Source organism: Gorilla gorilla, chromosome 15 (genome assembly GCF_029281585.2).
Source record: "Gorilla gorilla gorilla isolate KB3781 chromosome 15, NHGRI_mGorGor1-v2.1_pri, whole genome shotgun sequence".
Taxonomy (NCBI): domain Eukaryota; kingdom Metazoa; phylum Chordata; class Mammalia; order Primates; family Hominidae; genus Gorilla; species Gorilla gorilla.
In genome coordinates, this window is record NC_073239.2 from 33,007,337 (window position 1) to 33,035,102 (window position 27,766).

Below are 27,766 nucleotides of genomic sequence, written 5' to 3' on the forward strand. Positions count from 1 at the left end.
TCTTTATTATCCATGCTAGCAGGGGAAGAGTAGAAAGCAATTCCACTCTTCAATTTGTGGAGGGAACATAGGAGTTTTCAAAGAAAGGGTTTGGAATACAGAATATGACTAATTATATAGTATTAATAATATAATAATTAAATTATTTAAATCATTATAACTAGGCTCAAACACATCTTTAGTAATAAAAATAGGAACCATTACAATCAACACATTTTTGCCAATGAGAAATAAGTTTATTTATTCCTGTAGCATAAAAATCCATGCTTCAGGATTCAGCAAACTCTTGGAAAGCATTTTCTGCATCCTGCTGGTTGTGGAAGTGTTTTCCCTGCAAAAAGTTGTCGAGATACTTGAAGAAGTGGTAGTCAGTTGGTGAGAGGTCAGGTGAATATGACAGATGAGCCAAAACTTCAAAGCCCAATTAATTCAACTTCTGAAATGTTGGTTGTGCAATCAGTGGTTGGACATGGTCATGGAAAACTGGGCCTTTTCTGTTGACCGATGCCTGCTGCAGGTGTTGCAGTTTTCAGTGCATCTCATCAATTTGCTGAGCATTCTTCTCAGAAGTAATGGTTTTGCCAGGATTCAGAAAGCTGTAGTGGATCAGACCAGCAGACCACCAAACAGTGACCATGGCCTTTTTTTGGTGCAAGTTTGGCTTTGGTAAGTGCTTTGGAGCTTCTTCTCAGTCCAACCACTGAGCTGGTCATTGCTGGTTGTCATATAAAATTCACTTTTCATTGCACATCACGATTCAACTGGATAGTGGTTCACTGTTGTTGCACAGAATAAGAGAAGATGACACTTTAAAACAATAATTTTTTTGACTTTGAGTAAGCTCATGAGGCACCCATTTATTGAGCTTTTTCATCTTTCCAATTTGCTTCAAATGCTGAACGTAGAATGGTCAGCAACTTCTAGAGCAGTTGTAAGAGGATCAGCCTGGATAATTGCTCTCAATTTGTCATCAACTTCCAATAGCTGGCCACTACACTCCTCATCTTCAAGGCTCTCGTCTCCTTTGCAAAACTTCTTGAACCACCACTGCACTGTACATTTGTTAGCAGCTCCTGGGCCAAATGCATTGTTGATGATGTGAGTTGTCTGCACTGCTTTACAACCCATTTTGAACTCAAATAAGAAAATCGCTCAAATTTGCTTTTTGTCTAACACCATTTCCATAGTCTAAAATAAGTATAAAATAAACAGCAAGTAACAATTCCTTAGCAAAAAAAAATGCAAAGCAAGAAATGCACATTAAAATGATATATAACATAAGCGCATATATTTTTTTTTCTTTTTTTTTTGTTTCGAGACGGAGTCGCACTCTGTCGCCCAGGCTGGTGTGCAATGGTGTGATCTTGGCTCACTGCAAGCTCCGCCTCCTGGGTTCATGCCATTCTCCTGCCTCAGCCTCCTGAGTAGCTGGGACTACAGGGACCTGCCACCACACCTGGCTAATTTTGTTTTGTATTTTTAGTACAGATGGGGTTTCACCATGTTAGCCAGGATGGTCTCTATCCCCTGACCTCGTGATCCACCTGCCTTGGCCTCCCAAAGTGCTGGGATTACAGGCGTGAGCCACCGTGCCCGGCCAACATAAGCATATTTATTTAAGAATGTATTCCAATATCAAACAGCAAATTTCAACAATGCAAAAACTGCAATTATGTTTGCACCGACCTAATAATTGAGTCACTCTTCAGCTGGGAGTGAGTTCTGTCCCTGATGTAATCTTTTGTTGCAGAGAGAATTCCAGAGCTTTCTGGTCCCTATCAGGATCTGAGACCTAAAGATGTTACCACTAGGGAACATATGAGTCACATTGCACCAAAGTATGTTAGCAACAGCAAATCCATATGGGTCTGCAGCAACTTCAGTTTTTGCCTCTTCAGAAGAAAGAATTCGACTGAGGGGCACAAGGCAGAGTGAGAAACTGGGGGAACTTTTTGAACAGGAGTGAAAGTTTGTTAAAAAGCTTTAGTGCAGGAATGAAAGAAAGTAAAGTGCACTTAGAAGAGGGCCAAGCAGGTGACTTGAGAGATCAAGTGCCCAGTTTGACCTTTGACTTGGTGTCTTATATGTTGCCAGGCTTCCGGGGTTGTGTTACTTCTCCCCTGATTCTTACCTTGGGGTGGGCTGTCTGCATGCACAGTGGCCTGCCAGCGCTTGGGAGGGGGCTGCATGCACAGTGTGTTTACTGGAGTTGTACACAGGCTCACTTGAGACATTCTTCCTTTACCAGTCAAGTGTTCCTAGAAGAAGGTCATATACTAAACTCCAACATTTTGCCTCTTGATGTGCATGCTTGAGCCCACTCACCCAACTCCTGAGATCTTATCAAGAAGCTGCTGATCACCAGCTTCAGGTGTTTCTATCTGTTGGGAGACGGCCTTTCCCTGGCATCAGCTGTGACCAATTATTATTTTAGAGAGACAGTATAACAACTGTCTGACCATCACCTGATGGTCTCCTGACATTCCTGGGTGGGGGGTCTCTCCTATCCTGTTCATGTCTACCTGACTACCTACTGTAAACTCTTCCCCCATCAAGAGTTCATCCAAAACTCCCAAATGTTTGGGGAAAATGGACAAAGATCAGTCTTTTATAGCTACCTCCTGCTGACAGATGGGCAGTGGTGGTTGTTCTGTGAGTCTTGGCCTCTTGCTAGCTGTCAGGGCATGGTGGCTCCATGGGTTGGTGAAAGCAGTATTCAGCCAGGTCCAAGGGAGGCAGGTGCAGAATTTCACCTCTGTTGTGTCCCACTGATGAGCATTCTAGGGGTCCTCTGTAGAAGGGTGACTCCTGAATATTGAGAGGATGGTATTCCTCACTGAGGATCATCTGGAGCTTGATGGCCCATCCCTCTTGTTTCTTCTGAGCTGCAGCCAGAGATCACTGGTTGGTTCACAGGAATAAGCAGGGTCAGTCTAAATTGTGGGAGAAAAAAACTCAAAAGCAACTGATAAGACTAGACTCTAATAACAGGTATACCATAGTTCTTGAAACATAATTTTTCTCTCTCTAATTTCCCTTTTTTTTTTTTTTGCTAAAAACAAATCATGGTAGGACTGACTTATTTACAAAATAAGCTTTAGTCTTATTATACTCAGCCTGATTATTTACATAGAATACAGTAAAAATAATTATTTGCCATATAATCTCCTTTTAAAATGGGTTTTGATGAAACTGTTCCATGAGGAATCCCAGATAAGACTTTTTAAAGCCTTAAGAAAAGCCATGGGTTTGTGCCATCAAATACCTGTATGAGTTGGGTAAATTCCTCTCCTCTAGAGGTCCCAAGATAACTTGAGGCTCCTGGACCTGTCAGAAAGTGACATTCTCTACTTACCACAAGTCAAGAACCCTGTACAAGAACTGTGTAGACAAGCTATGAGGGCAGTGTTCTCAAGGGGCTTTTATTGGCTCTGTAAGTCAAATTTGATTCCTTAAAGGAAAGCACACCATTCTAGTCAAAGCCTTGGTAAAATAATCAGTTTCGCCAATTGTGTCCTGTTGCAAAAGGAAACAGATTCTTATTGCACTTATGCAAACAACTATATTGCCATAACTTTAGAATACTCACAAATAGTTTCCAAATTCTAAAGAAATCATGTAGAAAGAAACAAACATGCTCCAAATTTTGCTTACAGCAGTATATTTTACTTAATTGTTAAAAGCTGTAAACAGCTCAGGAGAAAAGTTTTCTTGGCTCTGAAAAACAAAGGATCAGCAATGTTTTCAGCAAAAAGTCACAAAAAGATTATTTCAGTCTTCTATTAGTTCAGGCCGTGCAATTAACTCCTATTCTGCTTGATATTCATGAATATTTCAGCTCTCCATGAGAGTCCTGAAAGTTTTTTCTTCTATTCTAATGTCACAACCTCCAAAGTTATCAGAAACCTGGATTTAAGAGCACCTGTTAGGGTCCTATAGTGATTATAAAACCATCTTTTACAGAGGTTCAAAAGAAGACAATAATGGTCTGTGGATGACAAAAAGTCTTAGGGCAGCCACGGCCAAAGATGCAATTGACAAGGAAATTTGCTATCTTTGTGGCACACAATAATTTAACATAACAATTACAATTATCACTGGTAACATATACTAAGTCATATCAGAATTACAAGGGTTTTACACAATTTTAGCTAAATATTACTTTTGCATTCGTATACTATTGATGTTAAACACAATTCTTAATAAAACTTTGTAGATAAATCTGTCCAATCTTAATCAGTTTGACCATAAGGTAAGATTTTTATAAACCTTTTTTAACCCTTTACAATTTTCTGTTAAAGAACAGAACAATGCTCTAAGAAAACCATGTTGTACGTTTATTCCAATGTTCAATTTATGGATAAACTGAATAATGCTCCTTTAATTTTAGCTAATATGTTCACATGCAGAATTTCTTTTACAAGATTAGTCTTTCACAGACCTCCTACAACTTGCTCAAATCTTCAACTTTATTCTATCTAACTTAAAACCATTATTTAACCCTCTAAACTAAGCAAAAATGTCTACATTACCATGCCTTCTTATAAGGTTTTACCAAAAGCACATTCTATTTTCCTTATACGCCTTGCCTGTAAAACCGCTTTTCCAGACATGTTACATTGTTAACTCTTAGCAACTTTTACTTTTGGTGAAAATCATAGTAAGTAAGCTATTCTAATTATGTACTAGGTTTGGAGCCTAGAACACCAGACAGAACTGCAGATAAGGTTTGACTTTCCAGCATAGCTAGGGGGCGTGACTAACTCTGCATGTCCCAGGACCTTACCTAGAATTTAATAGCTTTAAAGCAGGCAAGTTGCACAGTTAAGAGTCATAGTAGTTGCTTATGACCTTAAAGCATTTAGTAGACCTACTAACCTTTAAAATTGTATAACATTTCTTTAATAAATTCCCTTTCACGAATCTTTTTACAACTTACACAAACCATCTACAACATTCTTGGACTTTCTGACTTGTCCTAAACATCTCTCTTTCTAAACAACCAGTCATTTTACTTTAGGACAAGAATTTACCATACAAGAAATTTTCTCATATAAAATCTTTTATTTATAACCTTCCTCACCAAAAATACCTCTTTATCTCTATAACCTTTGAATTAACAAAGTAATTTTCCTTCTGTTAGAAAGTTAAGCATTGTACTGCATGTTGCTGCGCAAGTCCCATGAAGTGAGAGCAGATAAAGAGATTGTCTACCTACTGTAGAAGTTATCCCTCTCAAGAGATTGCTCAGTTAGATTTTTTTGCTAGGGCTTGTTCGAGTAAGAGTGGGCTATTTCTAAACCCCTGAGGTAGAAATGTTTACGTTAAAGATTTAGATAGCTTTTTGGGAGAAATAGGGCTATCAGAGGGAAAGATGAATTCAAAGATAGGCTAAATATTAAGTAGGCATCCATCTTGGAAAGCATATTTTTGCCCCAAGGAGGTGTGGGGTATCTAGACATTACCAGGGACTGGTGAGAGAATGGTAATTAGTCCCTTAAGTAATATAAAGGGGTGTGGATCCCAACAGGATTTGGAGGAGGGTTGCTTAGAGAAGGAGATTAGCACAGAGTAGGCAGCTCTTAAGCCCAAAAGGGAAACTTTAAATTTTACTTGCCACCTCCAGAGTTGCCCTTGGCTTTGTCCTGTTGGTGACAATGTCTGATTTGGAAGCCAGCTGGAGTGGAGAGCCACTTCAGCTCAGGGCCATAAGAGGTTTGGTTTCTGTCCCGGGGCCCTTCAGCCTTCAGGACAGTCCCATCTTCAGTGGCCAAGCTTGTGGCAGACAGGGCAAGCCATGTGGGCCTTTTTCCCAATTTTCTCATTGGGGCAGTTTGCCTTCCAGTGACCTGTCTTTCAGCACCAATGGCACTTATCTGGAGGAGTGTCCTTAGGGCAACCTGGAGGGGACTGGTGGGCTTGCAAAGCAGCTAATAGTTCAGCCTGCCTCTAGTACCTGCATTTCTCTTTCTCCCTAGCCCTGCCCTCCTTATTCTGCTCTCAGTTATAAAAGACCAAGGAGGCTAATTTGAGGATTTCCTGCATAAAGGCACTAAGTTCTAAGGCTGACTTTTGTATTTTCTCCCAGTTTATTTTTAGGCCAAACAATATTATAAAGAAAAACTAGGGGGTTTTTTTGTTTGTTTGTTTTAAGGTTTAGGGGAATCAAACTTTTTCCAGTTTTGGAGGATGAATCCGAGAGACATGTCCTGTGGTCTGGAGACACAATTACCCATCTGTGAAGACAGAACAGAGGAGGAAAAAGGAAAAAGATGCTGCCCCTTCTTACTTTCCTATTATGCTGAATAGGGTGTCCCCCATTTGTCCTTAGGGTTCTGGAATGAATTGGTCTTACTGTGTACCTTTAACTTTGGTCCCATCTCATCACAATTACCCACTTGAGAACAAAGGAAATGCTGGAGTGAACAGGGGGCCCCCTGTTCATCCTTGGGGTTCCAGAATGAACTGATATTACTGTGTACCTCTAACCTTGCCTTGGTCTCTGTTCTAATGGTTATCTGTTAGCTTGGGACCAGCCTTCAGCTCTGTCCTATGGGTCTCTTGATCCTGCAGCCTTGGGATGGCCTGTATCCTTGTATCCATGACCTTATAGTGATGCTCGCTCAGAGCAACAAAATGATTGTCTCTTTTCTCAGATTCCCATTTCCCATGTTCTTTAAGTGGATGAGAAGCCTGTCTTGTCCTGCCACAAGGGGGTGGACTTCCTTCCCTTCGAATATGACCTTGAAGGTCTTGATGCACATTGACAAGGGTGTGGAAGTGATTAGAGAAATGGAGGCTACTGGAGAAAGTGGAAGGAAGCAAGAGGAATACTCAAGGAAAGCCTTCTTATGCTCACAAAAAATATCAGCCCTTGGATTTGAGAGAGCAACATTTATTTGCCCTCTTGACATAAACGAGTAACCTCCACAGGACTTGGAGCTTGGGGCAAGAACTTGCAAATGACAAAGGAAGAATTTCCCTCTCCCCAAAGGAGTCCTAACTCAAAAAAAAAAGCAGAGTGAGGTCCTATGCAGGCAGACAAACTGCTTCAAATGCCACGAGAAAACCTGGCCCTGGGGTGTAAAAGGAGTGAAGAGCATATTGTAAGTCATAAGAAGCTGGCAGAGCCAGAGTTCCAATTAATGTCTGTCCCAGCAGTGAGCCAGTAGACAGGGGAAAGGTTGGAGGTCATCTGCACTGGTAGAGTAAAAACAAGTATACAAGTATAAATCTCGGGATAATCACAAATGGAGCCCTTGTCTTTGCTGCTGAGCAGATGCATCAAGAGCTGTGGGCACACAAATAACAGGGAGTGTGAGTTTTAAGGCAGAGAAGACAGTCACACAGCATGTGAAGTGAAACCAGAGAAGAGGCAGACTTGCCCCTGAGGCAGACACTCAGTGGGTGTGCGAGGCCATTGCAGAATACACACAGGGAAAACAGGAGAATAGACAGTGAAGATTTTGGAAAAGAGTGGATTTTAGTTGAAAAAGCAGAGGAAACCCCAGGTATTGCATGGTTTTAGGCTTTAGCCCTGCTACTCTTGTAAGCTTCCTCTCTAGGAGAGCCATTACTGCCTCAGAGCTACTCTATGCAGACTCCAAGGTCCTTCCTACCCCCTCAACCCACCAGTCACAGTGAACTGAGAGATAAGCCGGGGGTAGCAGAGCCTCTGTGGCTGACAGGAATCATTCTGAGTGTTGGTTAGTAGGCAGGAGAGTGAAAAGAGAGAAGAAACTGTGTACAGGGGTTGAACACCTCCAGCTGAAGAAGGTGAGAGGTAGAGATCTCTTACCACTAGGGAATGTATCCGAGCCACATGGCACCAAAGTACGTTAGCAGCAGTGAGTCCATACAGGTCTGCAGCAACCTCAATTCTTGCTTCCTCAGGAGAAAAAATTCAACTGAAGGACATAAGGCAGAGTGAGAGACCTAGGCAAGTGTTGGAGCAGGTGTGAAAAGTTATTAAAAAGCTTTAGAGCAGGAACGAAAGGAAGTAAAGTATGCTAGAAAGAGGGCCAAGCAAGCAACTTGAGAGATCGAGTGCCAGGTCTGACCTTGGACTTGAGTTCTTACATACTGGCATTCTGCATGTGCAATGGCCTGCCAGCACCTGACAGGGGCTTCATGTGTAGTGTGTTTACTGGAGTTGTATGCATGCTCACTTTAAGCATTCTTCCCTTACCAGTCGAGTATTCCTAGAAGGTGGTCATATACCAGTTAAACTCAGCCATTTTACCTCTTGATGTGCATGCTTGAGCCCACTCACCCAACTCCTGAGATCTTATCTGGAAGCTACTGATCACCAGCTTCAGGTGTTTCTATATATTGGGAGATGGCCTTTCCCTGGCACCATCTGTGGCCAATTATTGTTTTAGAGAAACAGCGTAACAACTGGTATTCCTGGTGTGGGGTGGGGAGCTCTCTCCTGCCCTGCTCATGTCTGCCTGACTACCTACTGCAACAAAGCTTCTAAGGAAATATATTGCAGATAAGAGAACATGGTTTGTGCTTAACAAGCCTTTAGGTAAATAACTGTACATGAGGCATGGGAGCATAGCATGGGAAAGAAAGGGAGTGGAGGTTCATAGCACATTCTGAGATTGTTATTTCGAGATGAAAGGTAACATATATGCAGTTTGTCTCAAAGTTACCTCTTGAGACTGGGAGGAGGAAGAGGGAAAGGAAAAGAAGAAAAAAAAGTACAAAGCACAGTTTGAGGACCCATTCTTGGCAGTCTGGCTGTCTCCAAAGATGCTGTCACACAATGGAAACAGATGGACCCATGAATCCACAGCTCCAAACTCAAGCAGGCTCCAGACCCCACTTCATGCTAGGCACCAAGTACTGCAAACACAAAAAAATAATGAAAACATAGTCCCTACCCTCAATAAGCTTACAGAAATAAATAAAAATCAGCTTATAGTCTAACGGAGGAATCAGATAAATGCAACGCAGGGATACGTGTCAAAATAGAAGTAGGTCTAAGGTTCAGACGGTACCCCAGGAAAACATCATTAAAGGCATGGAGATCACTATGGGATATTTCAGAGGAGGTATCCCTGCAATTGGATAAATAGTTCTGGAGTTCAAGACTGAGTTAGCGATAAGGAGAATTATTTGGGGATTATTGGTCATAGGTAGAAGCAGCCTCATCAAATGGAAGAGAGCTCCTAGGAGCATGAATAAAGTGAAAAGAGAAGAGAGCCAGGATTGGAACTGTGGGAGCCAGCCTCTAGATGGCCACTATGATCCCTGCCCACTGGTACTCGCACCCACGTAAGTTTCTCACACCACACCAGAGTTGCCAGAGGTAATGGTCCATCACTTCTGAGGTTAGGATGTAAAAAACAGAGTGTTCTGTCTTAGGCTTGCTCTCTCTCTCCTCTCTGTCTCTCTGAGCACTCTGGCTGCCATATTGGGAGCCTCACTATTGCAAACCCATGTGGCAAAGACCCGAGTCCTCCAGCCAACAGCCAGCGAGGAACTGAGACCAGTGAGGAACTAAGGCGTGTTTGCTCAATCATGTGACTGAGCCTGGAAGGGAATCTCTCAGCCCCAGTCAAGTCTTGAGGCAACTGCAGCCCTGCTGACAGCATAGCCACAACCTCATGAGAGATCCTAAGCCAGAACTACCCAGCTACAGTGCTCTCAGGTTCCTGACTCTCAGAAAGTGTGAGATAACACATTTTCAAGCTGCTGAGTTTTAGGAGAATTTGTTATGCAGCAATAGATAACTAATATGGGAACCTTGGTGAGAGGTAACCCATTGAAGAGATAGAGCAGAAAATTCTAAAATATGAGACATTTTAAAAATAAACCAACCATAATTAAAAGAGTATTGTATTGAGACACGAATAAACACATCAAAGGAAAAGAACGGAGGGTCCAGAAATATACCTGAGCACACTTGGGAATTTAATGTATGATAAAGGTGGCATTTAAACCAGTGAGAAAAAAGATACATTTGTCAATAAATGATGTTGAAACAACCAGGTAGCTCTCTGGGAGAAAATAAATGAATTAGATCTGTGCCTTTCACACACTACACCAAAATAAATGTCAGATGAATCTGATTTGAATATTTTTTAAAAACCATAAAACTACAATAATTCTTTTTCTTCCACATGAGAGAAAAACTACATAAAGTCAAAAGAAAAGGACAATTTACATAAAGTTCTAGGATAGACAAAACTCAGCTATAGTGCTAGAAATCACATCTGTGATGTGATTTGGGGCACAAGGAAGTTTTCTAGGGTGATGCAAATGTTCTATATCTTGATTGGGCAGTACATCTCAATAGAGTTGATTTTTATAAGAAAGAAAACTAAGTGCAAACACCAGCAGGTCTGACGTTTTATAAAAGCAAAATCTCTCCATAAGAATTGAGAGCCCTGGATCCAGGGCAGCCCTGGATCCTGACCTGCCCCAACCGCTTACTTCTCCAGTGGTGACCTTTCTCAGCCTCCCCTAAGCCTAGATATTCAAGGCTGACTTCCTACAGCATGAGGGACTGTCTTCACAGAGTTGAGGTCTGTACATGACACAGTATTACTTTGCTTTAGTCTTTGTACCAGATTCAAGCATTCTCCAATCTTTGTCTCCGGGAGGAGTCAGTTGACTGGTTGAGTAGTTGGTTGGTTGGCTGGTTGGTAGACTGGTTGGTTGGTTCACAAATTGGAGAGATTAAAAAGCAAGAGATTTCTCTATGGCAAAATCTGAAAGAGAGAAAAGAGGTAAAAAACTGAGAAAAGAAGAAAAAACCCTAAGGAAAAAAACTAAGGGTTTATACATTTGAGGAAGTATTGACTAGGGTGAAATTTTATAAGACAAAAAAGTGTGGAAAAACAAGAAATGGAGGAAGTGGTATATGTACATCCCCCTGAGGGGAAGAAAATAAGGTGGAAAAGAAAGTTCTTGCAATAACCTTTTACCATCTTAAGGAAATCCCCCTTAGTAGCCGCAGCCTTTGATAGCCATGGGGTAATGTAGAAAGATAGGGGCCTTATTAGAGCCCAGAAACACAGGAAATATTACCAACCTTATGGTGGCTACAGGAGAGTTATGCAAGCGCAACTCCAAGGGCTACATTTTGTGCAAGACTTGTTCATTTTTAAACATGAAGCCCAAATGCCAGTTGCAACATTTTACAACCTCCCTCCAACTCAGTCCCCACTCCCATTATCATAGTATCTCACTAACTTGACCAGCCATAGAGGCATTTATCAGGAGAAAAGCTGGCTTGCCTGCATGACTTTGCCCCCAGTATCCTCCTGTCAGAGCTTCCTTATCTGACTGTCAGAGCTTCCTTATCCTCTTTATCCTCCTTCCTTATTCTTCCTTATCCTCCTGTCAGAGCTTCCTTATCCTCTAGTGAGCTCTGACTGTCAAAGGTGGCATACAATACACTTCGGTTAACATCAGTAAGTTGCCAATGGATCTGGGTTCTACTCCACATCTTGGCACTAAAGGGCCACCTCCCTATGTCCCCTTTATAAGGTTGCCAGACTTGCAAATCAAAATACAGGATGTCAGGTTAAATTTGAATTTCATGTACACAACAAATAACCTTTTTGTATAAGTATGTCCCAAATATTGCATAGGACATACTTACATTTAAAAAAAACTGATTTGTGTTTTATTTGCAATTCCAACTTAACTAGGTATTCTGTATTTTATCTAGCAATCATACTCCTCTGCCCTAGTAAGGATTTTCCAGAGAACAGTAACAATTAATTGATCTGAAAAAAATATCAAAATTGTATAAATTTTATACATCATCCAGAAGAAAAGTGAAGACAAAATATCCTTTATAAAATAGATTTAAATGACACCAGTAATAATGAGTACATTCTCCTTGTAACCATTTACAAAATATAGATAAAGCAAAAGTTCTCCAACATTAAGCCACCAGATCCCTGTACTCTTCCGAAAAGTAAGCACAGTTAATAGTGTGTTCTTCTAGAGCTTTTCTATGCATTTGAATATATATATGTAAGCATAGAACATGTAGGCTTGTTCTTTGTGTGCGTGTGTATCATATTGTAAACACTGTTGCATTGTTGTACAACTTTTTGCATGGCAATATATATCTATCTCATTGCTTTGTAAAGCTGCCTAACATTCCACAGAATAAATATTACCCTTGTTTAACAGTTATCAATGTGTGGTTAGGGAACCCCTTAGGGAACCCTTTGTAGGGTTCCAAGAGGTCAAAATTATTTTCATAATAGAAGTAGGACATTATTTGCCTTTTACACCCTTACTCTCTCACAAACATACAGTGGAGTTTTCCAGAGGCTACTTGGCAAGTGATGACACCACTGCTCTGACAGCTAATGAAATGTGTATGTATACACTGTTTTCCAATTTTTTCTAAAGAAGTAGATTTAGGGTATACAAATATGCTTGTTTGGAGACAACTCAGTTTCTTCTTGTGTTCTTACCGTGTTCTTCCTAGCTGTCTTCAGTTATACCTGCTATAATTGCAATACTATTATCTAATAAATTTTTATTTTGAAATTCTGAAGTTTTTCTTACATCTGTCTGAAAACACAAGAAACAATATACTTTGTCTTGTTTTGTAATAACATTTTTAAATGTTTTTAAAACCCTAATGAATTGTGTAATTTTAACCAAAATTGTTATTAGACCATTTCTTTACAATATATTTATTCTTATAGTCAAGGATTTATCATTGGCATAAGATGGATTGATTAGATTTGCTTTCTCAACCCACAGGTGCACCGTCCCAGTATAAAAATACTGAAAAAAAAAAATGAAATTAGGCCAGGTGGAGTTGCTTACACCTGCAATCCCAGCACTTTGGTAGGCCAAGGTGGGAGGATTGCTTGAGACCAGGTGTTCAAGACTGGCCTGGGCAACACAGCAAGACCCCACCTCTATTTATTTTTTATATCAATTTAATTTAAAAATAAAATAAATAAATAAATAAATAATAAAGTTTTTAAAGATGAAATTGGCATATCAGGGAGTTGTCTGACTAGCGGAAGGGAGGGATATACTCTGAAGAAACTGTGAAAAACTACATAAAAACCAAAAATATAATGAAATCTATATTTCCCTCATCTATATATATAGTAATAATTCAACTTATTATGTCTTATTCAACAGAATATTTTGAAGAGTATTTTAGCAATACTATTACTAAACTTATTTGTTTACTCTTAATAGTTAGTTGCAGCATCACTTTGAGACCAATCATTTAGAGTTTAGAGAAAAACGAATTAAGCATTTTAAATGTAGATATGGTGAGCTCTTTAAAATCCAAAAATTGTTAGCTTTTCAAACTGGCCATGAAAAAGTTACTGAAGCTTCTCATAGGGTAAGTTATTGTATTGCATTAGCTGGAGAAGCCCACACAAAGGCTGAGAGATAATAAAGCCTTATACATTGACATCACTGAAAGCCTGCTGGATAAAAATCAGTGAAAGAAATCCTAGGGGCTGCCACTTTTCAACAACACAATCACTCGTCAAATTAAACATGTAGCTGCAAACATGAAGACTGAGTTAACCTCTTGTCTAAATAATTGCACTTTTGCCTCACACATGGAGACTTGCTGTTTTCTTGTATTCATCCAGTGTCAGCACCAACTAATCATTTTCTTTTATGGGAATACTTGGCAAAAAAAAAAAAAACACAAAGGGTGGTAAAATTTTCAGTGCTGACTTTTTTTATTTTCATGGTTTCTTCTAGAACAACAGTTTTGATATTTTCTTCGATGACACAAAAGCAATGGTGGGTAAAACTGCTGGCATTTAGCACAAATCAAAGCAGTGGCACCAAACTGTCCCAGTCGTCATTCTATTCCCTAATGCCACACACTTGCAATGAGGGGGAAAAGCCAGTTTCACTTCCAGTTATTTTCTTAAATCTTGATTCAAGAGAACATGTTTTTTCAACAATCTTTGTGAAGAAATGGGAAGTATACATTAAACGTTTCTGCTGCATACTAAAGAACAATGGTATCTCAAGAAACAGTACTCGTGCAACCATGCAAGATAGCTGAACTGTGTACATTTTTTATGAAACACGACTTTTAGTGGAAAGAATGACAAACTATGATTATTCAGGTCTGAGTATTTTGCAGGCACTTTCTTAGAAATGCAAAGAGAATCTCACTTCAAGAAAATTAGTTGACAATATTTGCTGCCAGTAATAAAATTTGAACTTTCCAGCGAAACTAAGAATTGTGAAAAATTTCTATCTGCCATCATGAACTTGACAACTGCCTGATTCTTCCAATGAGATCTTCCAATGAGTTGCAGTGGTTTGTACCTGTGAAGCACCTAGCAGCATACCTGGAACATAGCAAGCAGTGATAGGATGATAACTCTCTCTCTCCTCTTTTTTTTTTTTTTTTTTTTTTTTTTTTTGAGACGGAGTTTTTCTCTGTTGCCCAGGCTGGAGTGCAGTGGCACAATCTCGGCTCACTGCAACCTCTGCTTCCCAGGTTTAAGCGATTTTCCTGTCTCAGCCTCCTGAGTAGCTGGGATTACAGGTGTCTGCCACCACACCAGGCTAATTTTTTATTTTTAGTGGAGATGGGGTTTCACCATGTTGGCCAGGCTGGTTTCGAACTCCTAACCTCATGTGATCCACCCACCTCAGCCTCTCAAAGTGCTGGGATTAGAGGCGTGAGCCACCGCAGCCAGCCCTTTCTCCTTTCCTTTCCCATATGTTACATGTCTGGCCCCAAATACTTCTGGCCACCCCATGCCAGAGCTGGGAGAAGGCCAGGGTAAGTTATTGTATCGCATTAGCTGGAGAAGCCCACACAAAGGCTGAGAGATAATAAAACCTTATACATTGACATCACTGAAGGCCTGCTGGATAGAAAGTCAGTGAAAGAAATCCTGGGGGCTGCCACTTTTCAATGACACAATCACTCATCAAATTATTTGTATCACCTGTATGTCCCACCCTGGCTCTCACACCCCCTGGGTGGTATAGGATGGCAAGATGAGGCAGTCTGTTGCCCTACAAAAGATGAGAGAAGGGAATCTGGCGCCATCACTCCCAAACTCCCAGGGACTCATTTTGAGGGCCTCCCATTTTCACTAAGCCTTTAATCTGTTTCCTAACCTGTACCTGCCCACCTTCCTGAACCCAAATGACCCTCTCCCCTATAATGCCTTCCCACCCTTAACCTCCCAGGTCTGAATTGCCCACTTGGCAACAGAGGGGCAGAGCAGTAGGTTCGAGATTGCCCTAGGGGCATCCGGGACTGGCTGGGCATTCCCATGCAGAGCAGGACAAATAGCCAGGCCCCCGGACAGAGCTTCCCCCAGATCCCCATCACCCTGCCCTGAGGAAAATGACCCAGAGAGCACTCCCACACAGCCACCCACTTCCCACCATCCCCTGTCATCAGGCAAAGAGCTCCAGCTTCTTCCTCTGGGACACTATACATAACCAAGGGTCTGTCAATTCCTATCCACCCCCAAGCCCTCACCAGGTGAGTACAGCTCAGGCTCCTGGAAACTAGAGGTTAATTCATGGAAAGATTGATGGTATGTCCTCCAAGGCTGCATGCCAAGGACCTTCAGGAGCCTTTCCCCCCATCCCCTTCTTTCCTGAGGATATATTCTGTCTGTAAATCCTAGCTATTGATTCAACAAACTGTTGCCAAGTCATACGTTATTTTATTTTTCTAGGAATTGGTAAGGTGTTCATTTCACAATATAAAACACAGAACATCCCCAGGACTCTCCTCCACCCCCTGTGCTCCTTCCTGCCTTCCCTCTCCCTATACTCCCTCCTGGGTTCCAGTATCAGTAGTGTTGATTAAGTCAGCCTCCCCATAAACCTCACACATTACACAGAAGCTAACTCAAAACGGAACACAGAATTAAAGGTGAAACATAAAACTATAAAATATATAGAAGAAAAAATAGCCTGTTAGTATGGTAAATTGCATGGACTGATTTTTGAATATTGAATGAGACTTGCACTATTGGTCATGGTATATACTGCTTTTTATAAACTGCTGAATTCTATTTGCTAATATTTTGTTAAGGGTTTTTGCGTCTACATTTATGAGGGATATAGGACTGTAGCTTTCCTTTTTCTTTTTTTGTACTGTCTTTATTTGGTTTTAATATCAGCATAAAACAAGTTTTATAAAATGAATTGGGAAATATTCCCTCCTCTTCCATTTTCTGGAAGAGATTATGTGGAATTGGGCAGATCTCTCTAGTATATTCCGGAGGGGACAAGTGTTTCTTTCTTTCTTTGTTTAACAATGGTTAATGATTAGCTTGTGGAGGTGAGCCACTTATCTACTATAAGGTTCAATTCTACCCTATTTGTTTTTGTTTGCATTTTGAGATGAGGTCTCGCTCTGTCACCCAGGCTAGAGTGCAATGGCATGATCATAGCTCAGTGCAACCTCGAACTCCTGGGTTCAAGCAATTCTGCCTCAGCCTCCCAAGTAGCTAGGACTATAGGCATGCACCACCACAACTGGCTAATTTTTTCAGTTTTTGTAGAGACAGGGTCTTGCTATGTTGCCCAAGCTAATCTCGAATTCCTGGCCTCATGCAATCTCCCACCTCAGCCTCTGAAGGTGCTGGGATTACAGGCATGAGCCACCACACCCAGCCTACCCTATTTGTTTTTATATATCTATGATTCTACTGTAGCTTTACCATGTGCCAGAAACTATTTTAGGCACTTTGTAAATATTAAATCTTTTACTCTTCATAACAACCATTTGAGATAGGTACTAGGATTGTTCTGATTTTACAGATGAGGAAACTGAGACACAGAGAGGTAATGTAATTGGCACATGGTCACATAGCTAGTAAACGCAGAGTTGAGATTTCAGCCCAGGCTTCTCTTCCCTTAACCACAGTGCTCTTCTGTCCACAGAAGAGGACATTATTATTATTATTTTCTTACTCTAGATAAGAAAACTGAAGCCTAGAGAGCTGAAGTGATTTGCCCAACTGAATGTAACCAAAGTAGAATTCTTGATTCTCACCCACCTCTCTCTCCACATCTCCCCATCTCCGAAAAGTGTTCTAGCCAAAAATTTGAGTGTCCCTTGAGTTTTCTCTTCACCTTACCTTCTGCTTCTAATCCATCAGCCAATCTTGTTGATTTTGCCTCCAAAATATGCATCAAGTTCTCCGCTTCTCTCCATCTCCGCCGCGCTCTCTCATCTGACCCCTTCATTCCACTCGTACACTCTCACAAGCTATTCTCTTTCCACCTGCAGACAGCATTAGCATTTTAAACATCAGTCTCTGCTGCTTAAAACTCTGCAGTGGCTTGCCATTGTACTAAGAATCAAATCCAAATTATTTCCCCAACTTACAGAGCCCCCATGGTGTCTGGCCCCAAGTTCTTCCCAGACCATCTACTGCACTTTCCCCTCCACCTGCGTGCTCCAGCCTCCAGCCGGCCAGGTCAGGCCTGCCTTCACAGCCCCTGTATCTGCTGGCCCTTGAAAGCTCTTCCCACAAACACTTCATTGCTGTTAAATGTCAACCCTCTTGGAGACATTCCCTGGCCACCTGGTATGAGACAGATCCTCAGCAGCGCTCTCTCCCACCTTTCTCTTTTATTTTCTTCATGGCACTTATCACCTGCCTAATATTTTTTGTTTGTTTGTTTAGGTTATTTCCTCACCTACTAGAATGTAAGCTCTGCAAGCTTATACTAATAACTAACACTTACGTAGTCCTTATTTTGTGCCAGGCACTGTTCTAAGTACTTTATATGTGTAAACTCATTTAGTCTCCACCACTATCCTGAAAAGTTGCACTCTGAACATCTCTGTGTTTCAGAAGATAAAACTGAGCAACAGAGAGGCAAGGTAACTTATCTATGGTCACACAGCTTGTAAGTCGTGAAGCTGGGATGCAAGCCCAGGCAGTCTGGCTATGGAGTCTGTGCTCTTTTTTTTTTTTTTTTTGAGACGGAGTCTCGCTCTTATCGTCCAAGCTGGAGTGCAGTTGTGTGATCTTGGCTCACTGCAACCTCCACCTGCCGGGTTCAAGCAATTCTCCTGCCTCAGCCTACTGAGTAGCTGGGATTACAGGCGTGTGCTACCACGCCCAGCTAATTTTTGTACTTTTAGTAGAGACAGGGTTTCACCACATTGGCCAGGCTGGTCTCGAATTCCTGATCTCAGGTGATCTGCCCACCTTGGCCTCCCAAAGTGCTGGGATTACAGGCATGAGCCACCGCGCCTGGCCGAATCTGTGCTCTTAGCCCTCATCCTTTATGACCTTCCTGGGAGTGGGGTGCTTATTTGTATCGTTCTCCACCAAGTTTCCAGCACCTGTAATAGTGCCCGACAGAGCGGAAGCACCAATAAATATGTGGAGAATAAGCAAATGAATGTTGTATAACTGGTTTAAAGATAAAGCTTGCCTTTGAACCAGATTGGTCGGGCTCCAAAACCACACTCTCCAGAGTATGGGATTGTAGTATTTCAATTTTCAACTCAGAAATTCACTGAAGCTTGCCCTCTACTCTAAAGATGTCTACAGTCCTGTGGGGAAGGCATATTTAAGTAACTACAAGCCAGGTAGAAAAACTGCGGTGCCACAAGGAAAGGGCACACAAAGTGCCATGAGGGAGTGATAACTTTTAACTAGTAGCTCAAGGAAGGATTTGAGGTGAAAGTGGCATTTACACTGGGTTTGGAAGACTCTGGACAGGCAGAGATGAGAAGGAGCATGTAACTGAAACTACGAGTTGTCTCCTAATGTCCGTTTCCTCTTCTTCCACAGTAATCATATTCCAAAATGTTAGCTGTGCAATTGACCACTGAGAATAAAGGCTATATTTCCCAGCTGCCCTTGCAGCCAGGCACGGCTACCTGACCATGTTCTGCATAAAAGGTTATAGAGAAGTCAGGGATGAAACTTCCATGAGGTGTTCTCAAGTGGAAGGAGCATGCCCACCTCCTTTCTTTGTCTCCCTCCTGCTGTCTAGAACATGACTCTGATGACTGGAGACAAAGCAGCTATCTTTGGCCTCAGAAGGCACATGTTGAGGATGTGGACTACAATGTTGAGGCAGTCTGATCATGAAGGCACGATATAAGGCCCGCTACAATCTTGTTTAAGCCACTGTTACAAGTGTCCTAGGTTGGGTTACCACAGCAGATCCTAAGACAAGGCTTTATGTGCAAGTAGTTTATTAAACAGATGCTCCCAGCAGGGAGCAATGGCTCCTATCTATAATCCCAGAACTTTGGGAGACCAAGACAGGAGGATTGCTTGAGGCCAGAAGTTTCAGACCAGCCTGAGTAACATAGTGAGACCCCTGTCTCTACAAAAAAATTTAAAAATTAGCTGATCAGTCATGTGTGCCTGTAGTCCCAGCTACTCAGGAGGCTGAGGCAGGAAGTTCCTTTGAGCATAGTAGTTTGAGGTTACAGTGAGCTATGATTATGCCACTGCACTCCAGCCTTAGTGGCAAAGTGAGACCTTGTCTCAAAAATAAAAATTAAAAAAATGCTCCCAGGAGAAACTAGTAAGGGAGTGTGGAAAGTAAGACAGGGAAGGGAGGAGGACAAGCAAGGGAATGTTTCAGCAAAGCCCCAGCCTTAGCCTGGTCCCAAAGGTCAGTTCTGGAGTGTAAACTACACCTCACAGTTTGCCCAGATTTCAGACAATGGAACTAGGCTTTTACCTAGTTCAGCTAAAGGCTGCCACTGCTTCTCTCGATGCGCAGAAGCTGTGGGAGATGATTAAACGGGTCACAGGTGCTCTGGTGCAACCTCAATGGGCCCCTTACACTGGGTTTTCTCTCACTTATAACTGAACCTAATCCTAAAAAGTACCAAAAACATTTCTGGCAGAGGGGAGAGTATAAATAAAGTGCACAGAACCTGAAGGAACAAGAGGCTATATGAAAGTATTGGAAAGGAAGAGGATAGGAAAGAAAGAAATAGGAAACAAATTTGGAAAACCAAACTGTAGTCACTGGGACTTGATATGGTTTGGCTGTGTCCCCACCCAAAACTCACCTTGAATTGTACCTCCCCACATCTCCCTTCTGCACTGCCCTAGCAGAGGCTCTCCATGAGGGCCCTGCCCCTGCAGCAAACTTCTGCCTGGACATCCAGGCATTTCCATACACAGCAGTGGGGGCCTGGAAATGTAGGGTCGAAGCCCCCATACAAAGTCCCCACTGGGGCACTGCCTAGTGGAGCACCATCCTCCAGACCCTAGAATGGTAGATCCACCAACAGCTTACACCATGCACCTGGAAAAGCCGCAGACACTCAACACCAGCCCCTAAAAGCAGCCGGGAGGGACTTTGTACCTTGCAAAACCACAGGAGTAGAATGATATGGTTTGGCTATGTCCCCATACTGTTCTCATGATAGTAAATAAGTCTCACGAGATCTGATGTTTTTATAGGGGGCTTCCCCTTTTGCATGGCTCTCTCTCTTGCCTGCCACCATGTAAGAAGTCCCTTTGCTCTTCCTTGGTCTTCTGCCATGATTGTGAGGCCTCCCCAGCCTCTTTATAAATCACCCAGTCTTGGGTATGTTTTATCAGCAGCGTGAAAATGAACTAATACAGAACTTATAAAATTTTGAATTTCTGGCTAATGCATAAACAAAGGGAAACCAAAAGGACTTTGAATCTGATGATTCAGAAGATTAATCTGGCAACTATGTGTGAGAGGAATTGGAATGAAACTTGTGTGGGGTAATACCCATTATGAGGTCATATCTATAATCTAGGCAAGAGGTAATGGTGGCACAACCCCAGGTGACGGTGCTGGGAAGGGAAAGTAGAGAATAGTTGCGAAGTCTTACAGAGAAAGATCTGGTCTTTCTAAATGCTTTGACACGAGAGAAAAGAGACAGAGAGGATCCAAACATGACGCCAGGGATAATGGTGGCATTGCCAACAGAAATAGGTAACAGAGGAGAAGAAACAAGCTTGATAGAAAATATGAATTCTACCTATTGACATGGTGACTTTGAGATGAAGGGAAGCCTTCTAAATGGAGTTGTCAAGAAGGCAGTTAGAAAGCAAGACTGATAACAGAAGTCAAGCATGGAGCCATGGATGTGTGCATTGTCTACAGAGATGTGATAGAAGCCATGGCTGTGGATAGGATTACTAAGGGAGGGAGGGCAGAGACAGAAGAGGAAAAGGCCAGTATAAGATACTTGCAAGTTGTGCTGTTTGCCTGTTGCCTCTTGGGCCTATGCCACCCTCCCCTGTGGTGTGAGGGCCAAGGGACTGCCAACAGCCTTTCCCAGACTCTCTCTTGCCAGCTGGCTTCCTATTCAATTCTGCTACTAAGAGGCACTGAGACGTGGCTGAAGGACATAGGGTGAGAGAAGGGTTTTCCTCCTGTTTCCAGCTCCTGTCAATGTCCCTCCAGGAGGACTCTAGCCTAGGGCTTGGCAAACTTTTTCTGTAAAGAGCTGGATATTAAGTAGTTTAAGCTTTGAAGGCCATATGGTCTCTGTTATAACTCCTCAACTCTGCCATTGTATGGCAAGAGCAGACATAAACATATAAATGAATAAGGATGACCGCATTGCAATAAAACTTTATTGATGGACACTGGAGTTTGAGTGTTTTATAATTTTCACGTGCCATGAGATATATCTTCCTTTTTGGTTTTATTTTCAGCCATTTTTAAAATATGAAGAATATTCTTTTTTTGTTTGCTTGTTTTTTGAGATGAACTCTTGCTCTGTCACCCAGTCTGGAGTGCAGTGGCGCAATCTCGTCTCACTGCAACCTCTGCCTCCCGGGTTCAAGCAACTCTCCTGCCTCAGCTTCCCAAGTAGCTGGGACTACAAGTGTGCACCACCATGACTGGCTAATTTTTTTTTTTTGTATTTTTAGTAGAAACAGGATTTTGCCATGTTGGCCAGACCGGTCTCGAATTCCTGACCTCAGACCATCCACCCACCTCGGCCTCCCAAAGTGCTGGGATTACAGGCATGAGCCCCGTTCCTGGCCAAAATGTGAAGAACATTCTTAGCTCATGGGCCATGGAGAAACAGGTGGCAGCTGGATTTGGCCTATGGGCAATAGGTTGCCCGTGCTAGCTCCCAATTCTTCAGACACTCCTGGCAGCAGGTGAACTGCACCTCCTGGAGATACCAGCGCCCCAGAGGCTCAACCCCATCACAATGCATCCTCATTCTGTGGTCTGAACATGGGCCAGGCAAGGCTGAGCCTGGAGGCTCTGGTGGCCCCACTTCTTCTCTTCTGTCCCTCCAGCCCTGAGAAGGAACTCCTGTAGTTACCATATCTGGTCACTGCAGCATCTCCATTTGCCCTTCCAACCCTCCAACACTGGAGTAGTCAATTCCCTGAATACATCCCTTCTGTAAGAAATGCCTTGCATGGAATTGTTTTCCTGCTTGGACTCTGACTGACACAGAAATCCTTCCATTTTAGGGAGGGGAAGAAGAAAAGGAAGCCAAAAGGGAGAAGTCAAAGACTGAAGAGGCAAATTAGGAGTGTCCCCACACTGAAGGGAAAAGAAGCTCAGGAAGAAGGTCCTGGGGAGCAGCAGTTGCCACTGCTGAGAGGTGAAGAGGATGCCTGCGAAGAGGGTGATGAGCTGAGGAACTTCCAGAAGTCATCCTCAGGGGGTGGCAGGGGCCCGGGAGCTGGAGGCAGACAAGACACAGCCTCCTCTTGTGAGAGTTTGTGACAGGCAAGGTCTGAGGCGGTCCCTTGTGATGCAGGAGAGAAGCATGGAGATGGCTCTGCCCGTGTCAGGACTGTCAATCCTCCCAGTTGGCAAACACATGGAACCCGGGGGTAGCCGCCTTCCCTCCTGACTCTCTCCCTCCCTACACTGCACTCTCTTGGCCCTGCCTCTGATTACAGAACACACCTGGGCACTGGCTGAAGTTCCCTGCTCCTGCAGATATTCTTGTGGGTAAGCAAGCACAGGTGAATTACCAGGGATGCCCCTCCAAGAGCTGTCTTGTGAGCACAGAGGATTGTGGGTGTTTTAAACATCTTCATGACATTAATTAATCCAGCAAATATTTATTCACCACCACCTGTGTGCTAGGCACTACTCTAGGTGGTATTGATACAGCAGTGAGTTAAAAAAATGCCTTCAAGGTGCTTATATTCTTGTGGGAGAGACAGGTAATAAACAAGTAGACATAAAAATGGCAGGTGCTGAGAAGTGCTCTGAAGAAAAATACAAGGTGAGGGGGACAGGGAGTGCAGGATGTGAGTGATTTTTTTCTCTGGCCCATATCAGGATGGCCTCTCTGAAGAGTTGACAAGTGAGCAGAGGCTTAAATAAGTGAGAGTGAAGAATGTTCCAGGCAGTGGGAAAAACCAAGGCAGAAGCAGGAGGTAGGAGAGTGTTTGGCATAGTTCGAGGGACAGCAAGGAGGCTTAGTGTACCTGGAGTAAATAGGCTGAAAGAGACGGATAGGAACTAACTCAGAGAGGGTTAGGCTTTGAGTCACGATGAGGACTTAGCTGTTACTCTGAGCAGTGGGTTTGAACACAGAAGTGACCCATCTAATTTTCATGTAAAAGATTGACCATGACAACTACGGGGAGAAGAAACTGCAAGATGACCCCTCCATTCTCAGAATGATGTTGCTCTTCTAAAAATAGAGCTAGAAAGTCATATTCCACAAGTGTAGCCTGGTGCTCAAGTGGCTGAGTACAAGAATAATAGAAGAAAAGCTGTGAGTCAGAGTCGGCCACAACCTAAACATGAATTAGGAGTGTCATGCCACGGGGAAAACTCAAAAGCCAGACAACCCTGGGATGTGTTGGTATAGCCATGGGACACGCAAAGACTGGGACACTGACTTTGTGCGTGTTCAGCATAAATGGGCTTCCTGCCATGCCTTCTGTTTGCGATGCTTCCCACCTGTCCCTCAGTCTAGGCTGTACACAGGCCTGTCTCCCTCCACAAGCGCTTCCTCCCAGTGTTTTTCCTTCCTTCTGTCTGTGTCTTTTGTGCTGTCATTCGGTCAGCAACTACCATGTATAAAACTTAATGAGCAGTGCCATGGGAGAGTCTCTGATAAGTGCTTGGAGCTCAAATTCTTTGTTAATTGTATCTAGACAGCTATGTCTGCTGTTGGCACAAATCTCTCTTGTTGGCCCCTTCAAGTTTATCCTCTAACTGTGGGCTTTTCTCTACCTCTTAAAATTGTACTCTTGGTGGATTTTCCTATTTATGAAGCTCTATTGGAAAATATGCCCTGCCAGAGAAAAGATCTTCTCTACTGTCAAGAATCACTGGTTTCAGTTGGGTCAGGACTGACAACCTAGCCTCTGTGTGTAGACAAGTGAAGACAATCAGGGCTAGGGTTGGCAGAATTGTGCAGGGAGTCAATGTGTCATCTTTAACACCTGTACATTCACCTCTAAGCAGGGCCCTTTTTTTCTGGCAAGCTAAGGCCCTATGTGAATCAATGCAAGGCTTAAGCTTGAAGTACCTATAGCCAATCCCTGTCCCCTTTCCTGACAGGTAATGGCATCCAGAAAGAATGAAACCTTGAAGCAGGAGACATTGGGTGGCTGAGTCAGGGTGTGGGACTTGAGCCAGTTTCCACTCTGCAAAGATCGGGGAACAAGCACCCTCTCCATCTTCCCCAGCCTGGAGATGCCAGCCATGAGGACTCAAAGGGGTCTCTGGCCTGGCATTCAGCCTCCTACTCCAGAGCCCCAGGGAGAGTACTGGGGACTGAAAGCACCAAGCCAAAGGCTCTGAGAGGCCACAGTGCTTGGGGATTGAGGCTCTGAGCCCAGAAACTTTGCCAGAGAGCCACATAGTAGCTCCATAACCACCAACTCCCTGGAGCTAGAGGAAAGGAATGAAGGGAGGCCAGGTCCAAGAACTCCTAGACCAGCCCTGGTGGTGCACATCCTCAGGTACTTTCCCACATAATTATCTTAACAACCTGTGAGGTGTTATCAGAGGTGTTTGAAACAGAGCAATTCCATCTTGAATAGGGGCTGGGTAAAATAAGGCTGGGACCTACTGGGGTGCATTCCCAGGAGGTTAAGGCATTCTTAGTGACAGAATGACATAGAAGTTCAGCACAAGATACAGGTCACAAAGACCTTGCTGATAAAACGGGATGCACTAAAGAAGCCAGCCAGGCCGGGCGCAGTGGCTCACACCTCTAATCCCAGTACTCTGGGAGGCCGAGGCAGATGGATCACCTGAGGTCAGGAGTTTGAGATCAGCCTGGCCAACATGGTGAAACCGTATCTCTACTAAATATACAAAAATTAGCCGGGCCTGGTGGTGCACACCTGTAATCCCAGGTACTCGGGTGGCTGGGGTGGGAGAATCGCTCGAACCCAGAAGGCAGAGGTTGCAGTGGGCCAAGATCGTGCCATTGCACTCCAGCCTGGGTGACAAAAGCAAAACTCCATCTCAAAAAAAAAAAAAAGAAGCCAGCCAAAACCAACCAAGACCAAGATAGCAATGAGAGTGACCTCTAGTCGTCCTCGCTGCTTATACGCTAATTATAATGCATTGGCTGCCAAAAGACACCCCCACCAGCCCCATGACAGTTTACAAATGCCATGGCCATGTAGGAAGTTACCCTGTATGGTCTAAAATGGGGAGGAACCCTCAGTTTTGGGAATTCCCCACCCCTTTCCCAGAAAACTCATGAATAAATGAATAATCCACCCCTAGTTTAGCATATAATCAAGAAATAACCATAAAAATGGTCAACCAGCAGCCCAAGCCACTGATCTGCCTAAGGAGTAGCCATTCTTTATTCCTTTACTTTCTTAATAAACTGTTTTGTTTTGTTTTGTTTTTTTGAGACAGAGTTTCACTCTTGTCACCCAAGCTGGAGTGCAATGGCGTGATCTCAGCTCACTACAACCTCCGCCCCGCATGTTCAAGCGATTCTCCTGCCTCAGCCTCCTGAGTAGCTGGGGTTACAGGTGCGCACCACCACCCCTGGCTAATTTTTTTTGTATTTTTAGTAGAGACGGGGTTTCACCATGTTGATCAGGCTGGTCTCTAACTCCTGACCTCGTGATCCACCCGCCTCGGCCTCCCAAAATGCTGGGATCACAGGCCTGAGCCACCACACCCGGCACACGACACCCTTTTTAACAGTAAGAAAAACTGAGTTTCAGTGAGGTTGCACAACATTCCCAAAGACACACAAGCTACAACCTGGCAGGGTCCTCCTGACTCCAGACCCTGCTCAGATGTCCCGGAAAGAGCCCCCCAGGAGCCTCATTAGGGGCCCCAGTGGCCTGTGAAGAACTGGTGGATAAACTCAGACCTAACACCAAAGCTGTGTCTAGAGAGGCAACTGCAGTCTAGAGAAGATAGGTTACTGGCCTAAGAAACCACAAATTTCACCTTTGCTTCCTCTCCATCAGGTACCCCAGGCCTTCTGACTTTCCCACCCTAAAGCCCATCAGATCCCAAACCTATTTGACATGGTTTCTTTTTTTTTTCTTTTCTTTTAATAAAAACATTATGAACCTCTAAATCTACTTTAAGACATGGTATCTAATTAGCATAAATGCATTCCAAAGGGTGGGTGGGTCCAGCCCAGATGGGCTTCCAGATGGGCCTCTTTCCTCTAACTGCTAGTCCTTTGGGCACCCCTCCCACCAATACCTCCCTTCCCTTCTGACCAAATTCTGCTTTCCAGAGCCTGGCTCAAGTCAGGAACAGTCCTCTGGTCACAGCACAGTTCTGCAGAGCTCCTGCACCCCACCTACCCTCCCCTGCCGGCCTCCTCCCTGCCCACTGTGGGCATTTGGCTACAGTAGCTTGAGCTTTGAATTTCAGGACAAATCTAGAAAACCAGGGATCGAATACCTAGGCTCTGGCAACCCAGTGGGGTCTCAGGTGGGGCTAGCAGCCCCCAATGTTACGTGACAGCCTGTAGCTTTTTAGTCATCACTGTCAGGCTTTGCATAGCACTGGGGTGCATATGCTAGGCCCCTCTAGGGCCTAGGGGTCGGGTGTGGGCAGAACAACCACAGATAAGACAATGTAAGAAACTCCTGAGATGCAGAGGAACCAAGTCCTATGGGATTCCAAAGGGGAGAGCCACTAGTTCTGCTGGGAGAGTGATCCAGAAACTGGTGAGAATGTGGTGGGAAAGAGGGGTACTCACAGGTAAGCTCACGGAGACGACAGCACAGGACTCAGATCTGAACGAGGGCAAGGACCAGAGGGCCCTGGTGCGTCATCATTCAAGGCAAAAATGGTCAGCAGTCTTTCCAAAGTTGTTCAGGGTATCCTGCAGAGGGTTTGGGGCCCATCCTACCGCTGCCAACCCCTCAACCATCCTTCCTGTCCACAGCCTGAGGTCACCACGGTCACTGATGTCTGAAGGCCAGAAATAGAAATGAGTCACTTGGCCTTCTAATGTGCTTTATCTAATGTTTGCTTTATTAAAGATGAAACAGTGGCCTTTTGCAGTGGGAGCCTCACTAGGCACCTGAGCTGCTGCATGTGGTGTCTGGGTCTCAGTATTCATGTAATTAATGCCTGCATGTTCTTTCTGCTATAAAACAGGGTCACACTACCTCTTCGGTTCAGCCCCAAGACTTTGCTCTGTCAGGGGAGGGGTGCCGGGATCACCACTAAATATTAGTGCAGTTAAACTTACCCTACTCTTCTTTTCCTGTAGCTTATCATCAAGGAGACACAGTAGTGGTTGAAGGTGAAGGGAAGCCCACCTCCAAGAATGCGAGTATGACCTTAGACATGCACCTCAGAGGAAAGAATGCCCACAGTCACTCTGAACGTA

The 27,766-nt window shown here is 43.5% G+C and overlaps 1 long non-coding RNA gene across 3 annotated transcripts; it reads right to left on the reverse strand.

Moving 5' to 3' along the window:
* LOC101141473 (uncharacterized) lies at nt 1–27,766 on the reverse strand. 3 transcript variants are annotated; one of them, XR_008671572.2, is made up of 5 exons: nt 27,128–27,321; nt 17,097–17,242; nt 10,578–10,721; nt 3,266–3,327; nt 1–2,901 (listed from the first exon to the last, which is right to left on the reverse strand). It is a non-coding gene; the product is annotated as an uncharacterized lncRNA (long non-coding RNA). The 3 variants fall into 3 exon arrangements; XR_008671571.2 differs by lacking the exons at nt 1–2,901; nt 3,266–3,327; nt 27,128–27,321 and adding an exon at nt 27,626–27,766 and having other exon boundaries at nt 5,768–10,721; XR_002002615.3 differs by lacking the exons at nt 1–2,901; nt 3,266–3,327 and having other exon boundaries at nt 5,768–10,721.